Source organism: Peromyscus californicus, unplaced genomic scaffold (assembly GCF_007827085.1).
Source record: "Peromyscus californicus insignis strain IS unplaced genomic scaffold, ASM782708v3 Scaffold_5__1_contigs__length_169319896, whole genome shotgun sequence".
In the NCBI taxonomy this organism is placed as follows: Eukaryota; Metazoa; Chordata; class Mammalia; order Rodentia; family Cricetidae; genus Peromyscus; species Peromyscus californicus.
In genome coordinates this window covers 101,265,892-101,287,179 of record NW_026294573.1, presented here as the reverse complement: position 1 = coordinate 101,287,179, position 21,288 = coordinate 101,265,892, and the positions used below count along the sequence as shown (strand labels likewise).

At 47.5% G+C, this 21,288-nt stretch overlaps 1 long non-coding RNA gene across 2 annotated transcripts; it reads left to right on the top strand.

Moving 5' to 3' along the window:
- The first annotated feature begins 8,549 nt into the window (after nt 1-8,549).
- LOC128096694 (uncharacterized) lies at nt 8,550-13,906 on the top strand. Of its 2 annotated transcripts, XR_008213713.1 has the most exons (3): nt 8,550-8,735; nt 10,364-10,540; nt 12,861-13,906. It is a non-coding gene; the product is annotated as an uncharacterized LOC128096694 (long non-coding RNA). The 2 variants fall into 2 exon arrangements; XR_008213712.1 differs by lacking the exon at nt 12,861-13,906 and having other exon boundaries at nt 10,364-10,614.
- The last annotated feature ends 7,382 nt before the right edge of the window (nt 13,907-21,288 follow it).

Below are 21,288 nucleotides of genomic sequence, written 5' to 3'. Positions count from 1 at the left end.
TCAGGGGTTAGAGTTCAGGAAGTGTATACCAGTAGTTCTAAGGTATTGGTCATATATATTATTTACATATAAGTTTATTTAAATCAGGTACCTGTTGAGATCTTCGGACTGAATAGGTGATAAAAATATTTCAAGCCACTCTGTTCTCTTTTTGTCAGATTACTCTCCCTCCCCATCCACTTATTTTGTCCAGGTGAAAAAAGTCTCCAGTTCCATGATTCCAAAGGCACAAGCCAAAAAAAAAAAAAAAAAAAAAAAAAAAAAAATTGAATTAGTATGTCAAAGTTTAAAACTCTGGCACCTCAAAGGACATTATCAAGAAGATGAGTTCATGGGAACAAAAAGAGGCCCCTGGGTTAAGGTGCCAGGCTACGATTTCCTCAGTGCGACTCTGTGGATGAGAAAAGGTGAGGCTAGCAAAAGAGGGGCTGCATTTCAAAGACAGAAACCAAGTATAGCGACAGATGCTTGTAATCCCAGCACTTGGCAGGTAGAGGATCAGGACTTCAAGGTCCTCTTTGGCCACACAGTATGTTCCAGACCAGCCTGGGCTACTGGAGACACTGCCTCCAAAGGTAAAGAGAGTGTGGAGAAGAGCATCGGGAATGAAGAATGACAGTGTGACATCTAAAAAGCATGAGAAAACAGGAAGGCAACAGAGAAAAGTAGAACACAGTCTGTAGCCCCAACATCAGCTGTGGGGCATGGGTGGAGAGCCAAAGCCAGGACCACATGGAAAGCCAGGCGGCCCCGTGACAACAGACTGGCCATTCTAGACACAGAAGAATCCCCTAGTTTCAGAAAGCCTTTCTTTTTTCTTTCTTTCTTTCTTTCTTTCTTTCTTTCTTTCTTTCTTTCTTTCTTTCTTTCTTTCTTTCTTTCTTTTTTAAGATTTACTTTATGTATGTAGTGCTCCATCTGCATGTACACCTGCATGCCAGAAGAGGGCATCAGATCCCATTATAGATGGCTGTGAGCCCCATGTGGTTGCTGGGAATTGAACTCAGGATCTCTGGAAAAGCTGCCAATGCTCTTAACCTCTGAGCCATCTCTCCAGCCCCAGGAAGCCTTTCATCCAGCTAGGGATATGACAGTGATTCCTCCTGTGTGGCAAGATGGCATTGGAAAAGAAATGCACATTGTTACTACTTGTGCTTTGGAGTAATATGCCAGAGGCCATGTTCACAGCAGCACTGTTCCCAATCACCAAAAGCTGGAAACTACCCAAACGTCCATCAACTCATGAATGGATAAACAAAGCATAGTATTACCAGACAATGAACTTTTTCAGCCATGGAAAATAATGAAGCACTGGTCCATACTACAACATGGCTGAACCTTGAAAATGTTATGCTAAGAGAAAGAAGACATTCACAAAAAGGCCATCACGTATGAGTGCATTTAGATGAAACCCACAGAATAAGCAAACCCACCATGATAGAAAGCATATTAGGGTTACTGGGAGGAGAGGCTGCTTAGTAGCTATGGGGCCTCCTTCTGGGGTGTTGAAACTTCTAGAACTAGACAGTGTTGAGGATTTCACAACTTCATGAATGTATTTCCTGGCCAGAGCAGAGAATCTGAACACCACAAATTTATAAACACCCTCCCCCCCACCACCACCGCTGCCGCTGCTGCTGCTGCCGCGCCCCCCCCCCACCACCGCTGCCGCCACCGCCGCCGCCACCCCACCACCACCACCTGGACACCAAATCTCAGGTGCCAGCACCTGTTGATGACCTCTGTAGACTCTGCACAGTTCTGACTTGGTGGCTAAGGGATATTTCTAGGGAATGAGGTAACAATGTTCCCCCTAAAATAACCTCTGGGAATGATCGGTGCTTAGAATCCTCTCCCCAACAAAGCACTGGATCTGGCAGGATGCAGTGTGCAGCTTGGAGGCCCCGTGGGCCCCAGTGTTTTGAAAGTCTTGGCAACTTGTTGCTCTCCCTCTCCAGGTAACTCCCTCTCCTTCCGCACAAGGACTTTTGTGATAGAGTTTCAAGTAATCGGGTCTGAACCGTGAGCTGGCGCCTCCACCAAGCTCAAAACAGACTCCCTCCTCAGAGAAAGGAGGAGTACGTGCCCTGATCTGTACATCCCACAGGGTGACAAAGGCTATGGGGTTTGCCCAGAGCGAAGCGCATGAGTCACCTTGGTGGGGGCACAAAAGGAAAAAAGGCAAGGGTAACAAACCAGGAGCCGTGTCCCTGCCTCTCCCCGTCCCGAGTCCCGTCTCGGGGAGACTGTGGCTGCATCCAACTCCCACATTAGACCCCTCTCATCTCCCAGACCTACAGATCCTGCCTTAACGAGGAAGCTGCACAAAGGACAGGGCATTGAAAGCCCCCGTGGAACTGAAAGAGGGCAGGCACTGGAGAAGGAAATCCAGGAAGGGGGACGAGAAAACAGGCAGGGCCCTGCCAGGACCTCCTCTCCACGTGCGTGGCTGGGCTGTTTTTCCTCTGATTCCCTGAGGCTTTTCCCCTTAATGTGCTTACCGTGACCATCATTGGCATCCTTCACAATAGGAGAACACACCGCGGCATTGGTATATGACCTCATGTATAATACAGCACACAGGAACTGCTTAGCAAACGGTCACTGAAGTCAACAAATTGAATTTGATGGCGAATACGCCTAGTTGTGTATCTGTCTAGCACCGAAACTCAAGTGCAGAGCTGAACCTCAGGAACATCTTGTTTCTACTTATATGCCAGTGGTGACAGGAGACAATCTGCAATGGCTCTCCCACTGCTCCCTGGCTCTGCCTCTATTTTAATAATAACAACAATAATGGCCAACATTTACATGAAGCTGACCATACACCAGGTTTTTGGTTTGTTTTGAGGCAAGGTCTGCTGCGAATGTATGTGTGTTAAAGACTGGCCTCGCGGGGCAGTGGTGGTGCACGCCTTTAATCCCAGCACTCGGGAGGCAGAGGCAGGGGGATCTCTGTGAGTTCGAGGCCAGCCTGGGCTACCAAGTGAGTTCCAGGAAAGGCGCAAAGCTACACAGAGAAACCCTGTCTCGAAAAAAAAAAAAAAAAAAAAAAAGACTGGCCTCAAACTCACAGTCCTCCAACCTCAGCCCCCTGAGTGCACAGGTCATTTTAAAGCATTTAGAATTCACTAATTAGCACTTAGAATACACTAATTCACTAGTGGACTCTCTAGGCCCAGTTCACAAAGGAGAAAGTAACGCACAGAGATGTCACAGAACTTCTGTAAAGCCAGACCCTCAAGCGTGAGAGCTGGGTTCAAGTCTCTCCACGAGAACATGTCTTCCTGGCACCTGATTCACTAGTTTATCTTGTCTGGGTTAGTGCGCAATAGTGGGCCAGGAGCTCCCGAGTGCCTAACAGAGTGCCTTAACGTAGAGACGCCTGCGTCAGTCTCAAGCCTGGACCAGAGTGACTGCTGCCTATCATAGGCCAGGTAAGGAACCTGGTCTAGGGTTCACCGCTTAACAGGCTTGACCTCCAGCCACATAGTGGAGTGTTAGGCTTTTGGGTCCCTGTTCTCTTCTTACCCCAACTGAGGATTTCCCTTCAATTACCTTTAAACACGGTGGCTGCAGCTTCAAACCACAGACCACTTACAATCACTGGCGAGAGCTTCCCCTAATAGTTAATTGTGCTGCCAAGAGCAATGCTTAGCAGATACACTTGCTTTTGCAGTTGTCATCATGCCTAGAGAGTGGCCGAGTGTCTCAGCCTCGGTCCCTACCTTGGGCCCACTGCTGCTGTCCTTATGCAGTCCTTGCTGACATCCCTGGGTAACCTCTGACTTGGTACCTCGGGCTAACGCCTCATGATCCATCCTCTGCATGGGCTGGCTGCAGCACTATCTACAACATTGCCCAGGCCTCTGCTCAGACATCACTAATTGACTTCTCATCATAGACTTTAAGTTCACATCTGGGCCCAGCGGTCTTTGGAGGACCTGCTCCCGTCGGCCCTCATCATGGACTTAATTCTTTAGACAAGCTGACAGAAACGGCATTTTCTAGACCTGCCCTGCCCTATACTCTCTCTTCTCTATGCTTTGGAGTTTTTTCTTGATATTTTGACTGGATATTACTTTTTTGCTCATCTGAAACTTAGCCCTCACCCTTTGCCTCATCCTCCAGCTACCCACACCCTCCTTCCACAACTCCTAAACCTCTGAATGGTACAAGATGAAGTCTGGCTTGAGGCAGAATCCTTTGGCATCCAGGAACCAGAACTGGCCTGGAGTGGACATTGTCAAACCTCCTGTTGAGTGCCTTGCGGTCACCATGAGCAGACGAGGACAGGACCCTGAGCACATACACAAATCCCTCATACGGGCAATGCCCCCAGCTCTGCTCAGACACAGTTCACATGGGCTCTCCAACTTGCCCATTGAAAGCAAACAGTCTAATCATGTTCACTATGGTCACAGGTTGTACAAATGTCACCACAATCCACTCTAGAACATTCTTGTCACCCTAGAAACAAACCCCACAGCCATTAACGGTCACTTCCCTCACCTCCAGCTGGAACCTCCATGGCCCTGAGCAAACATCAGCCTCTTTGGTCCTCAAACTCGTGTGCTCCCTATAAGCAGAATCCTAGAACACATGGCCTTCTGTGTCTGGCATCCCTTGACTTAGCATACAGCTTCAATCCATGTTAGCATAAAGGTTCATCAACATGGCACTTTGTATCAACACTTTTCTCTATTGACAACATTCCATTATGTGAACATACGTTTTATTTATCCGTTCATCCACTGGTGGAACCCCTGCTGTGAGCATCCGGGTATCAGCATATGTTGTCTCTGGTGGATACAGACACAGGCATGGATTGCTGAAACATGTGAGGACTCCATGTCTAACATTCTGAGGAACGGCTATGCTTACCAAAGCAACTGGTGAGAATACATATGGATCCTGTAGCAGTTCTAGAGGAGCCCCTGAAGAGGGGGAGAGCCATTGGTGTGGCCAAGGTAAAGAGGAAAGAGCTAAGTAACCCTTATCCACCAAGAAAGTCTGGAAAGGCCAACCCGAAAGATTACTGGTTAGAGTGCCACATCACCAAGGGGCTTCTTTGGGGCAGAGGCACAGGTGTGGGCAGGGAGTCATTTTGCTCTCATTCATCTGGACATTCATCTCACTTTAATGGGTACCAGACCCAGAGATGCGGGACAGGAGGGAAACTTTCAAATTCTGTATTAGAAAGACACATTTGTACTCTTCGTGGTAGAGAAGTCTCTACACTTAACAATACTTTAGCGTACACACTTAGTGCTTTGCTTGTTTGCAGTTAAGCCCTCTTCCTAGCAGCCCAGATGCCCCTGGAGAAGTTCAAGGTTGACATTGGCAGATAATAACTAAACTCAATGTTTCAAGGGGTGTCCGAGCCCAGACATCCACGGAACTAAGAAAGCATACATGGATACAAAGGACAATACTGAAAGAGTCACAGATATTGCCTCCAAAGTGTGACTGTCCAGAGGGGAAGACTGAGCTCTGGAGTGACTGACAGCCTTTGTTCCCACCCCGCTTTCAGTCCTTACAAAGCTTCCTGGGTGGAGATGGGAAGGGAAGCAGGTTTTTGTTTGCTTGCTTGCTTTTTAAGTTGGTAATCTGGGGCCATCGAGATGGCTCAGCAGGTCAAGGTGCTTGCTGTCGAGCCTGATGATCTGAACTCAATCCCTGGGACCCACCTGGCACATGCACACACACTCTCATCCATGCATGCACAAATAAGCAAGTAAATGTGATCAAATTTAAGATGTTAATCTGCTACCTTCAGGGATTATCTGCTCTCTGAACTAAAGCTTGCTTCCCAGATTCAGCTGCTGTCTCTGCTCGGCCTTTGTGGCCACAGGCAGTGTGAGCTCCCAGATGCTGGTTATGTCATGGCCACGTTCATATCCGCCTCCAGCAGCCACAGTTCTCAGATGTTAAAGACAGAAGCGGCAACCGAGTGAGAGTCTGATCTGAATGAACAAGGAGATCTCAAAGACGCCACTTGACTCCTCTGCAAGGAACTGGGCTCAGGCTGGCAGGAAGCTGTGTTAGATTTTCTGTCGCTGTGTCAGAAGCACCTGGTACAAACAATGTAAGGAGGTTGGAATCACTTCTTCGGCCCCCAGTGTCAAAAGTTGCAGTCCATCCCAGTACCGCATATACTTCCAAAGGCACACCCGTGGTGACCTGCTTCCTCCAGCTAGGCCCTGCCCTATAAAGTTCCCTCCTGCTGGGGATGAAATGTTGAATACATCCACCTGTCTGAGACATTTCAGACTCAACAGCAAGCAGCTTAGGGAAGTTGGGCATTTATCTTTCAATTATTTGGAAGTTTTTCATTTCCTCAAACTTGTGTTTTGTCTTTGTTTTCCTTTTTATGTATCCCAGACTGACCTCAAGCTTAACATATAGCCAAGAGTAGCCTCAAACTTCAGATCCTCCTACATCAACCTCCCAAGAATCAGGGACATGTACCACCATGTCTGGTTTGTGTGATGCTAGGAATCAAACCTAGGGCTTTGAGCATTTGTGGCCAGCACGCTGCAAACGGCCACATGCCCAGCCCCTCCCTGTACGGTTTTTATTTATTTTGAACTGGGCATGATGACTAACACTGTAATCCCAGCACCTGGGAGGCTGAAGTAGGAGGATTGCCCTGAGTTCCAGGAGAGCCTGGGTGCCATAGTAAGACCCTGGATGTTGTGGAATGACTAAACCAATTAACATCCATATGATCTGCATGCTTCTTCATGGTCGGAACACTAGACATCTACTATATACCCAGTGGGATTGCTGTATGACCGCATGATGTTGTAGTTGTTACAGCTCTATTTATTTTTATCTTCTTATTACTATTAGTATGAGTGTGCATATGTGTATGTGTGGTGTGTGTGTGTGTGTGTGTGTGTGTGTGTGTGTGTGTGTGTGTGTGTGTTCATGCATACACATGTGGAAGTCAGAGGCAACTTTGAGGACTTGGTTTTCCACTATAGGCTCTAGGGTTCAAACTCAGGTATCCAGGCTTGCATACCATGCATTTCTAACTGGCTGGGCCATCTCCCCAGCCCTCCAGTTTTAATTTTTCACGAAATGTCCTCTCTTTCTTAAATTACATGGCTCCTGTCTCTTGAGTTCTCTCTGATGAATACCTGGTAAGAAAAATGGCTTTAGGTTTGTTGATTCTTTGTGTTTGCAGGGGTGGGATCAGAACCCAAGACCTTGGGTGTGCTGGCTGGGGCATCTCCACCAAACTACATCCCTACTCCCACTCAGACCCCTTTTAGGGAATTTCACTTTAAGGCAAGGTCTTGTGAGGTTGCTTAGACTGGCTTTGAACTTTCTGCCCTCCTGCCCCACCCTCCCGAGCAGCTAGGATTACAGGTGTATGCCACCATGCCTGGCTATTGTTTTTGTTTCATGAAAAGAAAAATAGCATATGCTCAAGGTGAAATGGTACCTGCCAGTCATCTTCAGTTTAAGGGGACAATAAGGAGGAGGCAGCAAGCAGCAGTGACAGGCTGGAGCAGGCCCACTGAGGCCACGGCCTGCACTTTGTTAAAGAGGAGCTAAAAACGCAGGGTTATGTGTGAAACCTTCGGTCTCCAATGGTCGACACCACAGGTAAGAAACGTGTGCTGTCCTGTCCCTGCCCAGCGTCTCCTCCGCGGTCCTCTCAGCTCTGCTCACCTAGCCCGGCACGTGGAGCTCAGGCTTAGGACACAGCCTTCTCTACCTGCAGACTGCTTGAGCTAACAGAAACAGACCCTTCACTTCCATCAAGAGCAAGTTCCCTGTCATAAACCATCTCCCGACCCCTGGCCTGCACTGCTCAGCAGTTGAGCCATTCATTAATTCACCCATTCGTTCATTCGCCCGTTGACCCCGAGGCTTACTTGCACAACATCTGCTGACTCCAGTAGGGGTCATGTGAGCTCCCCGGGAGGAAGGAATATATCTTCTTCTCTCTGGTTATTTCTGGTGAACCCTTGCCTCCTACAGCCTGGAGCAGAGGGCACCCGGATGTAGTCCCCTCCCCCTGGGTGGGAACACACCACCTCCTTATTTTCACTCTGGTTGAAAGTGGCCCAGAAAAGATGCTTCCTAGGGGACCTTGTGGCTTTCTTGGGCAGTGGCCCAGAGCCCCGAGCAGTGAGCACGGGCTTGGCTGGCCTTGTGTCCTGAACACATCTCTGTCACAGCAGCAGTCTCCCCTGGTATGACTAAGGGTAGTTGAGGCATGTATAGGCACTTAAAGAGAAAGTGCTACAGACACTAAGAGGCAGGGGGACATGGAATCCCATTAGCTCTGAGTTACAACCAAGCTCAGTCAGTTGGGCAGGTTATGTCTTCTCCATGAGCCTCAATTTCTTCACCTATAAAACGGGGATGAAATTACCCACAGGCTTGTTCTTCTGCTTCAGAAATAACCATGCATATTCAAGGCCCTGGCGGTAGGTGCAACGGTTGTTGTCACCCGTAGCCAGTAGAGGGCACCAAACTAAACAAAACGAGACCCATCGAGCGAGCACATTCCTAGTGGCTGCAAAGTTATAAATTGTACTTTACGCCGTACTTGGGAGCCATCATCTAACAAAGGCAGATCGGGAGTAGCGCAAACAGCACGTCAAAGAGGAAAACGTCTGCACTTGGCTTCTTGTCCTGGACAGAATTGGGGGTCTATTTGACCTTGGCAATGACAATCTCCGTCTGACCCCCTTCCCTTCTTGGAGACCAAGATGGTGAGTGAGGCCAGCCAGGTACCTCTAGGAGACTTCCAACTGTCCATCACCAAGGATCTGGTAGAAATCAATGCCAGGCAGCATCCAGGTGCTGAGGTCGGGGAGGGGAGGGCCCTCACCCGGGCTGCGCGGGTGATTTGGTCCTGGTCCAGGGAAGGGCGCAAGGGCTCATCCCGATCTCACATAAAGGTTCTCTCAGAGACCTGGGTGGCGGCATGTTTTCCTGCAGGAGCACGATGCTCTCCTAAACCTTTTGTGCAGGTTGCCGCTGCAGCCACCGAGACCACCCAGCCTGACAAAGAAAGGAATTCTTGTGTGCAGTTGACAGCCCTCAGGTTGACAGCTCTGCTTTTGCCCGGGAGGCTGTCACTCGCAGAACAATGGCAGCGAGCAGGGTGGCTCTCACCTGAGACAGGCGCTGCCGCCAGCGGAGGGGGAAGCGCGGGTCCTCGCGCTGCCAGAGAACCCGCCCGGCTCCTGAGGCTGCGCAGAGCTGCGACGCTGTCTCACTGGGCTGATCAGAAAGCAGGGAGCTTGAGACCTTAATCCCCATTCGTAACACACATACACTATATGTGTGTCTGTATATATGTATATGTACATATGATGAATTATTGATATGAAAACATGAATTTCAAAAACATTGTTTTGGGTGAAAAGTCTTTCATATCTCATGAGGTCTTAACCTCATTGGATTTGATGCATAAATAAATGAATACATATCTCATAGTTTCCATTTCTGGGAATTTCTAAAGCTGGCAAAATTAAGCTGGGGTACCAAAACTCGGTGACTGGCTGCTGCCTGATTAGCAGAGAAGGCTTGATTGCAAAGGGGTGTGGGGGGACTTTCTGGGGGGTTGAGCCATTCCGTGTCCTGACTGAGTGACAACTGGTGTGTACATATCCTTGTAAGACGAGCTCAACGCTCTCTTTAGATTTGGATTCCCTCATTTTACACTGTGCAAATTTCACCTCCATATCTTTGATTTTTTTTTTAAACTGAATTGCAAACAAACTATGACTTTTCTTATTCTCAGAAGAATAGTGTGTTGGCTAGGGGTGTACCTCAGCCATAGAGGGGTTGTTTTTAAAAAATACCCTGGGCCCCAAGCCCTGAAAAAAAAATCACAGTAGAAGACAGCAAAAATACAGATGGTTTACAAAACAGGAAATGAAACTGAACCATGATCTCATCGCCTGGAGGATTACATGGCTAGCATTTTATGTTAACATCACTACTACTTTATTTTCACAAAATAAATTGTTTTCTAATCTGATTTATTTGTTTATGCATCAAGTTGCGAGCATGTATACCCAATTAAGACCTCATGAGATACAAAAAAAATCAAGTGAAAATTCTCCCTGTCTCTCCGTTCTCTGAATCAGTCACTTTTACCGTGACTTACAGATTGCCCTAAAGATGCTATACAGGAGGCATTATGCATCTGGATGTTATACAGAAGTATACCACGTGTAAAGATGTGGTGCATATGCTTATGAGGCTCCCTTACAGGAAGAGCTGCGGGCATTCTGTCCATACCCTCTGTATCTACATCAACCTACATTCTACAACCTGACAGCTTGTCTTCCCATGTCATTCAAATGCTTCTCCTATGTCATTTTTACAGACTTTTGGCTGAAGCAGAGCATAAGTGGAAATGTGCCAGGCTGAGCGAGTAAAGCCCCCAGCACGGTTGCACACTGGCTCGACTTTCACAGCCAGCGCCAATGGAGAAGAGACCGTTTCCAGTGCCTCAGAACCTGCTGTGGACCGTCTCCTTCTTATGGAATTTCCTCCCCTCAAAGTAATCCAGGCACAACTTCTAATTTCTGTTTTTTTTTCCTGTTACTGAAACATTATACAGTGGACTGTACAACAGTTGTGGGTTTTAAAGTTTATTTTATTAGTATTGTGCATATGTGAGTACATGCATGCATGCGTGCGTGCGTGCGTGCGTGCGTGCGTGCGTGTGTGTGTGTGTGTGTGTGTGTGTGTGTGTGTGTGTGTGCACTAGCCATGGCATGCATGTGGAGGACAAAAGACAATTTTTGTGGTGTCCGTTCTTGGCTTCCACCTTTCAGAGGGTTCCAGGACTGAATTCAGCTCCTCGGGCTTTCTGAACTGGCACCGCTCCCTGGGCCCTCCTTTTATGTTTATTCTTTCACTCGGCAGTAGATGAGTGAAATTCATTCAGGTTACATATAATAACTTATTTATATGTAATAACATATTTACTCTCGTTGCCATATATGGCAAACCTCTGTATAAATACATCACAATTTCTTTATTGATTCTACTGTTGATGGACACGTGGGCTCTTTCCAGATTTGGGCCATTTTAGCTGGCGTAAACATTTCTTCAATGTCTTTTGGTGAATGCACATGTTATGTGAATCACGTGCTTAGGAATACAATTGCTAAGTCACAGTCAATGCATATGTTTAGGTTTGGCAGTAAAAGCCAATGATCTCCAAAAACTGGCTCCCTTAATTTACCTTTTATCTCCAGCGTATGAGTTCCAATTGCTCTGCATTCTGAACTACCACATCTATTTTAGTAGCACATCATTGCATGGTGAGGAAGCCATGGTTTGAACCACATTCCTATAGGCAGGAGTTCTTTGCCATCGACATCTGGTATTTTCGTAAGGCTGAGTACCTGTCTCAGAATATGACACAGTAAAGTCAAGCTTTACCATTAATGTTAGATAACACCATCTAGAGGGGGGTCTAATAACCCTCAAAATGAGCATAAACATAAAAGCACAGGGCTGAGGGTGTGGGAGTGTGGCTCAGCAGTAGAGTGCTCCCCTGACATGCACCAGGCTGGGTTCAATCCCAAAAATTTGCCCCAGAATACATTTATTAACCTTTTGTATTGTTTCTTCTGAAGATACATTCTTGACTTTTGCCGATTGTTGTAATGGCTTATTATTTATTTACTTTCATGATAAGAGGGGTTGAACCCGAGATCTCATATACACTGTGCAAGCACTCTATCACTGAGCCATATACCCAGTCCTTTTTGTATGTTTTATTTTGAAACAGGGTCTCACTAAGTTGCTCAGGCTGACTTTGAACTTGCAATCATTCTGCCCCAGCCTCCCCAGTAGCTGTGATTACAGGCTTGAGCATTAAGCCTGGCTTATTTTTTTATTATTTATTTATTTTAAAATTTTTTAAACAATTTATTTATTTTATGTACTTTGGTGTTTTAGTACCCTAGAAACTGGAGTTACAGACAGTTGTGAGCTGCCATGTGGGTGCTGGGAACTGAACCTGGGTCCTCTGGAAGAACAGCCAGTGCTCTTAACTGCTGAGCCATCTCTCCAGCCCCCTTATTTTTTATAAGAACTCTTCATGTGAACATTAGCTCTCTGAATTTTTCTTTAATCACATTCGTCATGTTGTGGGTTTTTAGGATGAATGGATGCTATGTTTGGTGAGATGGCAAAGGCTGGCTAACCCACGGATAAGGGGGACCATTTTGTCCTGCGTTCTATGAGGTTAGCCCAGACTTGGGGCTCACCAGCCCAGTTTTGGAGATAAAGAAACAGAATCCCCAAAAGGCAAAAGCTGAACGAGCTCCCAGAATGGGAGACTCACAGAGTGGGAATGTGTAAGAGCCATTACAGTCCCCCTTCCCCCCCCACAGCAACAACCTCCACACACACACAGCAACAGCCCCCCACACACACACAAGGCCTCCAAATCCCTTGCTCCCCAGGGAGATGGAGTCAAAGGTCCAAGGTGTGTACACAGACAGCCCTTAAAAGGAATGTGGGTTTTGTGGCTTGGGATTTCCCCCCCTTCCTGAGCACGCTTCGCATGCCAGCAAAGGGTGTGCGTATGGGGGTGGGGGATGCAAGGGGGAGTTACAGGGTTTCATATCATTCCTAAGCCACCTTATAAAGGAGAGCCAAGCCTAGAACCTTCCATGAAGCTCAAAAGTCCTTTCTGTCTGGTCTTTTGGTGCCTCAGTTCCCGCAAGGGAAAGGCTCAGGATGAGACACAGCCCAAGGGTGGGAACTGGGCTTGGGTTCTGTGTAACGTGACTGGTTGAAATGGTTTACTGGGCTCTGTGCACGTGTTTCAAAGTCATTAAATACCCCCTTTGTTACAACAGATAGATACACTCTTTGCTTCACAGCCGTGAAACGAAAAATTGAAAACATGGGAAACGTCTCTGCATGTCTGTGACTCTGGGCACCCTACACGAGTCTCCTCTATCGGATGAAGGTGTTTCTGCTAAATGCTTCAAGCAGAGGCTACAAATTGCACACCACTCTTAGAGACTGACCATGACAAGTCATTTATCTGAGACTCCACAAAGTTACAAGGATGGGCCTGTTGAGTGCTTTTTAGAGTTTACCGGGTGCATCTGACCATTGAACCTTTTCTCAGGTGACGTTCACGACTTCTTAGAGACAACCTTCCCTGGGAACTTAGTTTGGGGTGGTGCCACTGTAGAACGTGCATTTATGTCCAAGCTAGCTGGGTGGCTTACATCTGTAATCCCCGTACTGGGAGGCTGGGGCCTGAAAACTGTTGTGAGTTTGAACCTAGCCGAGGCTACACAGTGAGTCCCAGCTGGCCTGGCCTACAGAGTGAGAGTCTATCTCCGGGGGTAGGGGGATGGAAATGCATTTTTTTTATAATACACACTAACTAGTGACATCTGCAATATTTTAAATCATTAACACGTTCTTCGGGATGCATTTTGATTTTATGTGTCTCAGTGTTTTGTCTGTATGTCTGTGCATCACATGCATGCAGTGCCTGCAAAGGCCAGAAGGGGGCGTCAGAGCCTCTGGAACTAGAGTTACAGACAGTTGTACCCAACCATGTTGGGAACCAAACCTGGGTCAGAGCAGCCAGAGCTCTTGACTGATGAACCCTCCCTCCAGGCCCTGTGTTGTGTTGTTAAATTATAAAATAGGTTGTGAGATGTCTTTATTGTGTAAGAAAACTTTTGTTAATATATTTTCAATGTAATGCACTCTTGAATGGCTCAGGCTTGGAATCTTTATGAACCACATCTTAATTTTTATTATTATCCTTATATGTGTTGTTATTATTATCTTTATAATCTATTTTTTAACTTCTTGATATTATCTTTATTGACTTTTATAACATTGTTAAATGCAATTTTCACCAATATACATAAGTGGATTTTCCATTGGACCATTAAAATCTTTCAAATTGGAATCTTTCAGTATGAGCCCTTTCAAGTTTTTAGAAAAATATAGAAAAGCAGAAAAATCTATTATCTATTCCCCCCACAAAAAAACACTACAATTATTTTCATCAGTCTTTCTTATGTGTATACAGTTTTTACATAGTTAAAATCTGACTTTGTGCCGGGCGGTGGTGGCGCACGCCTTTAATCCCAGCACTCGGGAGGCAGAGGCCGGCGGATCTCTGTGAGTTTGAGGCCAGCCTGGGCTACCAAGTGAGTTCCAGGAAAGGCGCAAAGCTACACAGAGAAACCCTGTCTCGAAAAACCAAAAAAAAAAAAAAAAAAAAAAAAAAAAAAATCTGACTTTGTAATGTTATATATTTACTGATTCAACATTTCAGCAGCAGCATTTTACATTGGTTTTTATATGTAATGATTGTGTAAGCCAAGAAAACAATTTTTAAAAGATTTACTTCTTTCTTATGTGTAGGTGTATGCCCAGCGTGTGTGCACCATGTGCATGCAGGTACCCAAGGGGGCCAGAAGAGCGCGTCAGATACCCTAGAACTGGAATAAAGGTGGTTGTGAGATGTCTGATGTGGGTCCTGGGAACCAAATCTGGGTCCTCTGTAAGAGCAGTAAGTGCTGTTCACTGGGGAGCCAACTCTGTAGCTCCTAAAGGGAGTAGGGAATAACTTAAGATGTGAGACCACCTTCCAAGAGGTGCCAGTAACATCAAGTATCTGAGATGCAGGAGGAGTGGTCATAAGGTCCCGCATGAACGGCACAGGCACACAAGCTGTTCTGTGATGACCCTAAGTGTCCACGAGGTAGGAGCTTGCCCCCAGTGCAGGCCTGTTCCCGTCTTAAATCCACTTGGGTCCTGATTAAGCTCCTCTTACGAGGGCACTATGAGGTCTCTCTGGGAATCACTGTAAGTTGAAGAGCCAAGGTTAGGAGGAATGGGGAATTTCAATCTCCACGACACAGAGAAAATCTATACGAGTGGTGCCATCACCAAGTCTTGCTTTTCCTTTTCTCCCAATTGGTCATAACATAAGCAATTGACGTTGAGCTTGTGGCTGAAACACTTGTTGTCTGGGCTGGAGAGACGGCTCAGCAGCTCGGGTGCCTGATGCTCTTACAGAGCACACCTGTGCTGGGCAGCTGACAGCTACTTCTGTGGGGATCAGATGCACTCTTCTGGCCTGGGTACTTGCATTTGTGTGCACAGACCCACAACAGACACATAACTAAAAATTAAAACAAAACAAAAAAGAAACCCAAACTAAAAAAACCTGGTCTTCAGTGGTCCTGATGAGAACCTGTACAGATGTGGTAGCTGAGACCCAGGGGGCTTCTGTGATTGACAAGGTCCATTTCAGCTGACAAGTGACAGCTTTGGAGCCCGATCCCTGTCTGGGGTCTGGGTCTCTGGCTCTTCCACTGTCTACGCAAGCTTTGCCCCCCTCCCAGACACGCACACAGGGTTAAAGTGCAGCTCTCCTGGGCTGCATGGAGTCAGAAGACACTCGAATGCAGCAGAATGGATGGGCTTATTACAAAATCCTCCTAATTCCTCAGTCAACCGCTCGGAGCCCATGCAAGGCCTCGTAGCTGGTTTCCAGCCTCAGCCGGCAGGTGCTGAGTGTTCAGAGGGAAAAGCACGCAGGCCTGGGAGGTGGCTTTGGCTTTCATAATGGCCACAGGTGTTCTGGTCTGTCTTTCGGCTTCACCCCTTTCACACTTTGCCAGACGACAAAGACCTGATGACGACAGCTGATTCGCCTTTCTGAGGCTCTACAAGACAAGAGGGATTTGCTGCGGGAGGCGACGTGCATTTTCTTGTCTGTCTTTCCCTTGGGAAAGTAGAACTCTCAAAGACAGCGATGATTCTGACGGGTGGTTCAGGCTTACATCTGGGGAGGAGAGATTTAAAAAAAAAAAAAAAAGCTAGAGTGAAATTAAAAGAAGTGTTCTAACCAAGACTATCTGAGATTCCGGTAGAAATTTGTTAGCAGCTGGAGACTAGCAAGGAAGAAACCATATTCTAGTATCTTCTTTAAAGACAAACACATTTCACCCTGAGAAGCATGTCCTTTGTCATTTAACATCATTACAGATGAATATGTGCCCAAGTGGGGGGCTAATGAAGCCTGTCACACGTTTTTTGCTTTCTCTAAGTCCTTAGAGTTTCCTGAAAGACAGCCTCAGATTCCTCATCTAAAAGACGACCTCATCTAAGCACATGATTACCGAAGAATTTTCTAGCATAGTTGCTGTTATGGAAGCCTCAGTCAAACTTGATGTCTCACAACAGGCCTCACCCTCGGCTCTTTTGGTACACAAGGTGCACATTTCCACGACGGAGGCCATCAAAAGGCTTGTCCTACACGCCTACTCCTCACACATGGTGCCTATGCTGTAGATGAGTAGAGGGGCCAGAAGGATGTCAACAGGTCGAGACAGGGATGCAAGCAATCTGAGGTCACAGAAGAGGAGGAGCCATGTCGGGGTACAGGTGACTGATGGCTGGAACAGGCCCTCTCATCTTTTACACTGATGATGCTGTGGTTGACATGTCCCATGAGATTTCTTCTCAGCTCAGGCCTTTCATGGGGGACTCCAACAGCTGGATCTTTGCTGCAGTGCCTAAGAGAGATGTGCATCCTTGCCCTTCAAGGCTCATTTCTATCTGCTGGTGGCATCTTGTCTAAGTGCTGTGGGGCCCATATTTACACCGCATCAATAAGGCAGCCTTTCAAACCACTACCAGAGAGCACCTGAGCGTTATGGGTGGGGGAGGGTGGGGGAAGGGATTGGCACATGTCCCTGAGCTGCCAATTCAGGACCCATGGCCCTTTCCCACAGTGAACCTTTGACAAGCACACATTGTGTCTGGAGTATGAACATGTGAGGAATTGAGGAGTTACGGCATTCAGACTCACTCAGAAACTCCAAGATTCTTCTCCTCAGTGAGCCTCAGCTGCAAATTTGTAAAATGGGGGTCACACTATTTTTCTTACCTGCTCAGAGTTCCCCAGGAGGTGGTGAGGGAGGAACCATGGACCAGCTCCCAAACTCTGACCCATACTTCACACATGAGGAAAGTTGTAGCCAGAAGGTGGGCTGCAGGCCCAAGAGTCCCTGGCAATCGGAAGCTGCGCTGGAGCAGGGGGTCTGCCTTCGGAAGAGAAGGCTCACCAGGCTAGCGTGAGACAGGTGTGATGGACCAGAACATGCTATGGAAATCCCACATCTTAAATGGCACTAGGCTTTAATCTACCTGACAGCTTCATTTTTAAAATTGTATCCAGAAGGGACGACGTCTTAAGGCTCTGTTTCTCAGCCTTTAAAAGGAGGACTGGAGTGTTTGAATTATCCCTGGTGGCCTCTGGTCCTAATCTCCTGGCCACCAGCTGCTGTGACAGCAGTGACTTTGCCCACCCCTGTGCCTCTTAATCAGGAATGCAGGGAATTAGTGAGTGCATAAGGCCACTTGACCTTCTTCAGGGTGACATGGCGATGGGGACGGGCTGGGGGGTTCCTTTTATTGGCAAATGATTCTTACCTGGGTTGGGTAAACATTCTTTAAGCTACACATCACTCTCAAATGTTTGTCTCCCTGGCTTCATTCTTGCCAGGTTGTAGAAAACTAGAAAACAACTCAGGAGGCTTCCCACCCACGTTTGCTATGATCTGGAATGAAAAGCCTTTTTCTTCTTTGTCCTATCACAAAAACCAAGACAACAGAATACGCTTTGAATGGCTGAAAGAAAGTCCAAAGCCTTACTCTAAGATGCGTAACGCTACCTGACACCCTCCGGCCCTTCTCTCATACCTGGAGAGCCAAAGGGGGGAAATCATTTTTAAAAGAATCATTAAACATAATAAAACTGAGGCTCAGGGAGCAAAGCACTCACCATGAAAGCCTGAAGACCCGAGTCCAAAACTCCAGAGTCCAAGTGTGGCTCAGTGTGGCAGCCTGAGCAGCTGTCCTCCTAACTCCTGCAGGGAAATGGGGGGCAGAGACGGGAGAGGAGGAGAGCAGGCAGGCTGGAGGGCCAGCTAGCCTGGTGCACGGTACACCCAACGAGAACCTGCCTCAAACAAGGTGGAGGGCTGAGACCAATAGCCAAGGTTATCCCCTCTCCTCCTCTGCACACACACTGTAGCACACATGTGCCTGCACGCATACACACAAGCGCACACACACATCAAATATATGATTGTGTGTGTGTGTGTGTGTGTGTGTGTGTGTGTGTGTGTGTGTGTGTGTGTGGTTTTTTGAGACAGGGTTTCTCTGTGTAATAGTCCTGGCTGTCCTGGAACTCACTTGGCAGACTAGGCTGGGTTTGAACTCACTGAGATCTACCTGCCTCTGCCTCCTGAGTGCTGGGATTAAAGGCGTGCACTACCACACCTGGCCAAATATATGATTTTTTAAAAATTAAAATAAAATAAAAATAATGAAACTCAGTCAAGCTAAAGGAATCAAACAGCTCTCACCCAACACCAGTGAGGTGGTGGAGGCTGAAATGCTAACTTCAGAGAGGTCTCCCGGATGCCAAAATGCTAACTTCAAAGAGGTCTCCCAGGTGCCAAAATGCTAACTTCAGAGAGGTCTCCCAGGTGCTCAGATGCTCCCAGATGTGGCCGTGTGTACTGTTCTTCCACCCGCAGTGTGCTCAGCCCAGGTGACAGCGTGCTGAAGGGACATCAGTCCAGGTCAGTAGCTAACCACTTCCACGCAGTAGCTAAGTCAGCCCGACTTGGTTACAGCCGAAGTCCCTGGCTGCTCCCCACCAGCTGTTAACAGCTAAGGCTTACAAGGATGTCAGTGCCGCAGGTGTTGGAATACAAAGCCTCCAGACAGGCGTCTTGATCCATGAGAAAATTCCTGCCTCCTCCCTTCTAGTTCTTACAGTAACAGTCGCTGAGAAACTGCTCTCCTCGGAGTGTGGGATGAAGTTTTACTGCCTTCTCTTTCTTTCTGCTGTTTTGGGTTGGGTTTGGGTTCTGGGCCAGGCCTTGAACTCGGTAGGTAACTCAGGCTGACTTCAAACTCCGTGTGTAGCCCAGGCTAACCTCAAAAGCACACTGTTTCTGCTTCGATCTCAGTTGAGTGCTATGTGTCCTGGAGTGCCCTGTGTCCTGGAGTACCATGTGTCCTTGAGTGCCATGTATCCTGGAGTGCCCTGTGTCCTTGAGTGCCGTGTATCCTGGAGTGCCCTGTGTCCTGGAGCCAGCACATGGCTTCTGAAGTACTCTGTAAGAGAAGAAGAAATGCATCAACTTCATTCCAATCAAGGTACAGCACAGTCAGTAGTAAGAAGACAAGGATGATGCCAGGCCGTGGTGGCGCACGCCTTTAATCCCAGCACTCAGGAGGCAGGTGAAGGCAGATCTCTGTGAGTTCGAGGCCAGCCTGGTCTACAGAGTGAGATCCAGGATGATCTCCAAAGCTACACAGAGAAACCCTGTCTTGAAAGAAAGAAAGAGAGAGAGAGAGATGAAAGAAAGAAAGAAAGAAACAAAGAAAGAGAGGAAGGGAGGAAGGGAGGAAGAGAGGAAGAGAGAAAAGGAAGAAAAGAAGGGAAAGGAAAAAAGACAAGGATGACATTGAATAGAAACAGTAGCTCTGATTGGAAGGAAATAAAGAAAGAGCTTCGTAGAGAAGACAGAGCTGGGTCAGGAAGGTTCTGAGGAGTGAAGAACCAGTAAGACACTTTCATTTGGAGAAACATGTAAGTATAAGCATTGAGGAATAGAGGAGAAGGGAGAAGAAAACACTTAGCTGCGTCACACCCTGCGGACCTAGGGTACCAGGCTTGGAAGATGGTCTTCATTGTGTAAGTGTTGAGATCCTTGAAAGTATCTTAGCAGAGAGTGATGTCATCAGAGAAAATGACATTATCAGAGGGAATGATGTCATCAGGGAGAGGGGAGCCCTTAGAGTTGTGTGACATTGTTAGAGAGGAGAGACATAATGACAGGACTTTTAGGAAAAGAGTCCTGATGGGTTTGGGACAATGGTCCAGAGCTAGGATTGGAGGTGCTCAGTCTTGTAGGTGGTAGAGGAATTGGAGGGGAGGTGAAGCAGGGGACAGAAGGGAGAACTCATCTCTCCCCAAGTGGGCCTTAGCTGTGACTCTGCAGAGCTGGCCACGAGACAGCAGAGTCCCTGCCTGCACTGTTACAACCAGAAGTTATCGCAGTTCCCAAGACCAACCAGAAGGTATCGCAGTTCCCAAGACCAACCAGAAGGTATCGCAGTTCCCAAGACCAACCAGAAGGTATCACAGCTCCCAAGACCAACCAGAAGGTATCACAGCTCCCAAGACCAGCGGGTACTCAGGGACTGTCTGAGTCTGAGACTCTTTGTAAAACAAGGGGTGGGTGGCAGTAGTCAGTTAAAGGGTTTTGAGAGACAACATGAAAAAGCACATACAAAGCACTTAGCACAGCACTGGGCCAGGACAGGTGTGCAGCACACTCCAGCAGAGAGGGACAGCCAGAAAGGCCCCTCACCTGAGTCCCCAGGAGTGAGCCAGTCCTCAGGCAGCATTTCTGTGTGTGCAGCCACTGCCCTGGGTCTGGGCCAGCACTCTGCAGCCCCCTGGACTATTTGCTGTCCTAGCTGATTGATGGGATCAAAGGGCATGCCCTTGATCACAAAGAAACACTCACTTCCTCCAACGGGAAAGGGTCCTCCTGCCCGTGTGTTCACTTCCTCCATCGGGAAAGGATCCTCCTTTCCTGCGTGCGGTCTTCCCTTCCAGCAGCATCGACGCTCTTCCAGCTTACCCGCTTGCTCTTTCTCTCCTCCCTTCTTTCTTTCCCTCCTTCCATCTTTCTTTCTTCCCCTCCTTCTTTCTTTCATTCGTTTGCTTATTTATTTATTTATTTATTTATTTATTTATTTATTTATTTATTTATGTGAGTGTATTGCCTGTGTCTGTGTGTGCCTGGTGCCCATGGACGTCAGAAGAGGGCATCAGATCGCACGGAATGGAGGTACAGACAGTTGTGAGATGTCACGTGGGTGCTGGGAATTGAACCCGGGTTCTCTGCAAGAACAGCCGAGCCATCTCTCCAGGCTTTCTCTTCCAGGCTGCACTCAGCCTGCTGAGCTTGTAGCCCGTGGCTGTGCCTGTTTCTGGGACACAGTGTCACGGCGGAGGCTGTCCCGACTTTTCCCAGCCTGGGCCGGGGAAATGCCAGTTTCTTCTGGACTTAAACAGCCAGCCACCCAGTTGTCTCCATGGTGAAATGTGGGCATAAGGTGGCACATAGCATCCTCTGATGATATCAAACATGTCCAATAGTTAACTTTTTATCTGGAAATAATTTTAGGCTTATAGAAAGGGCTAGA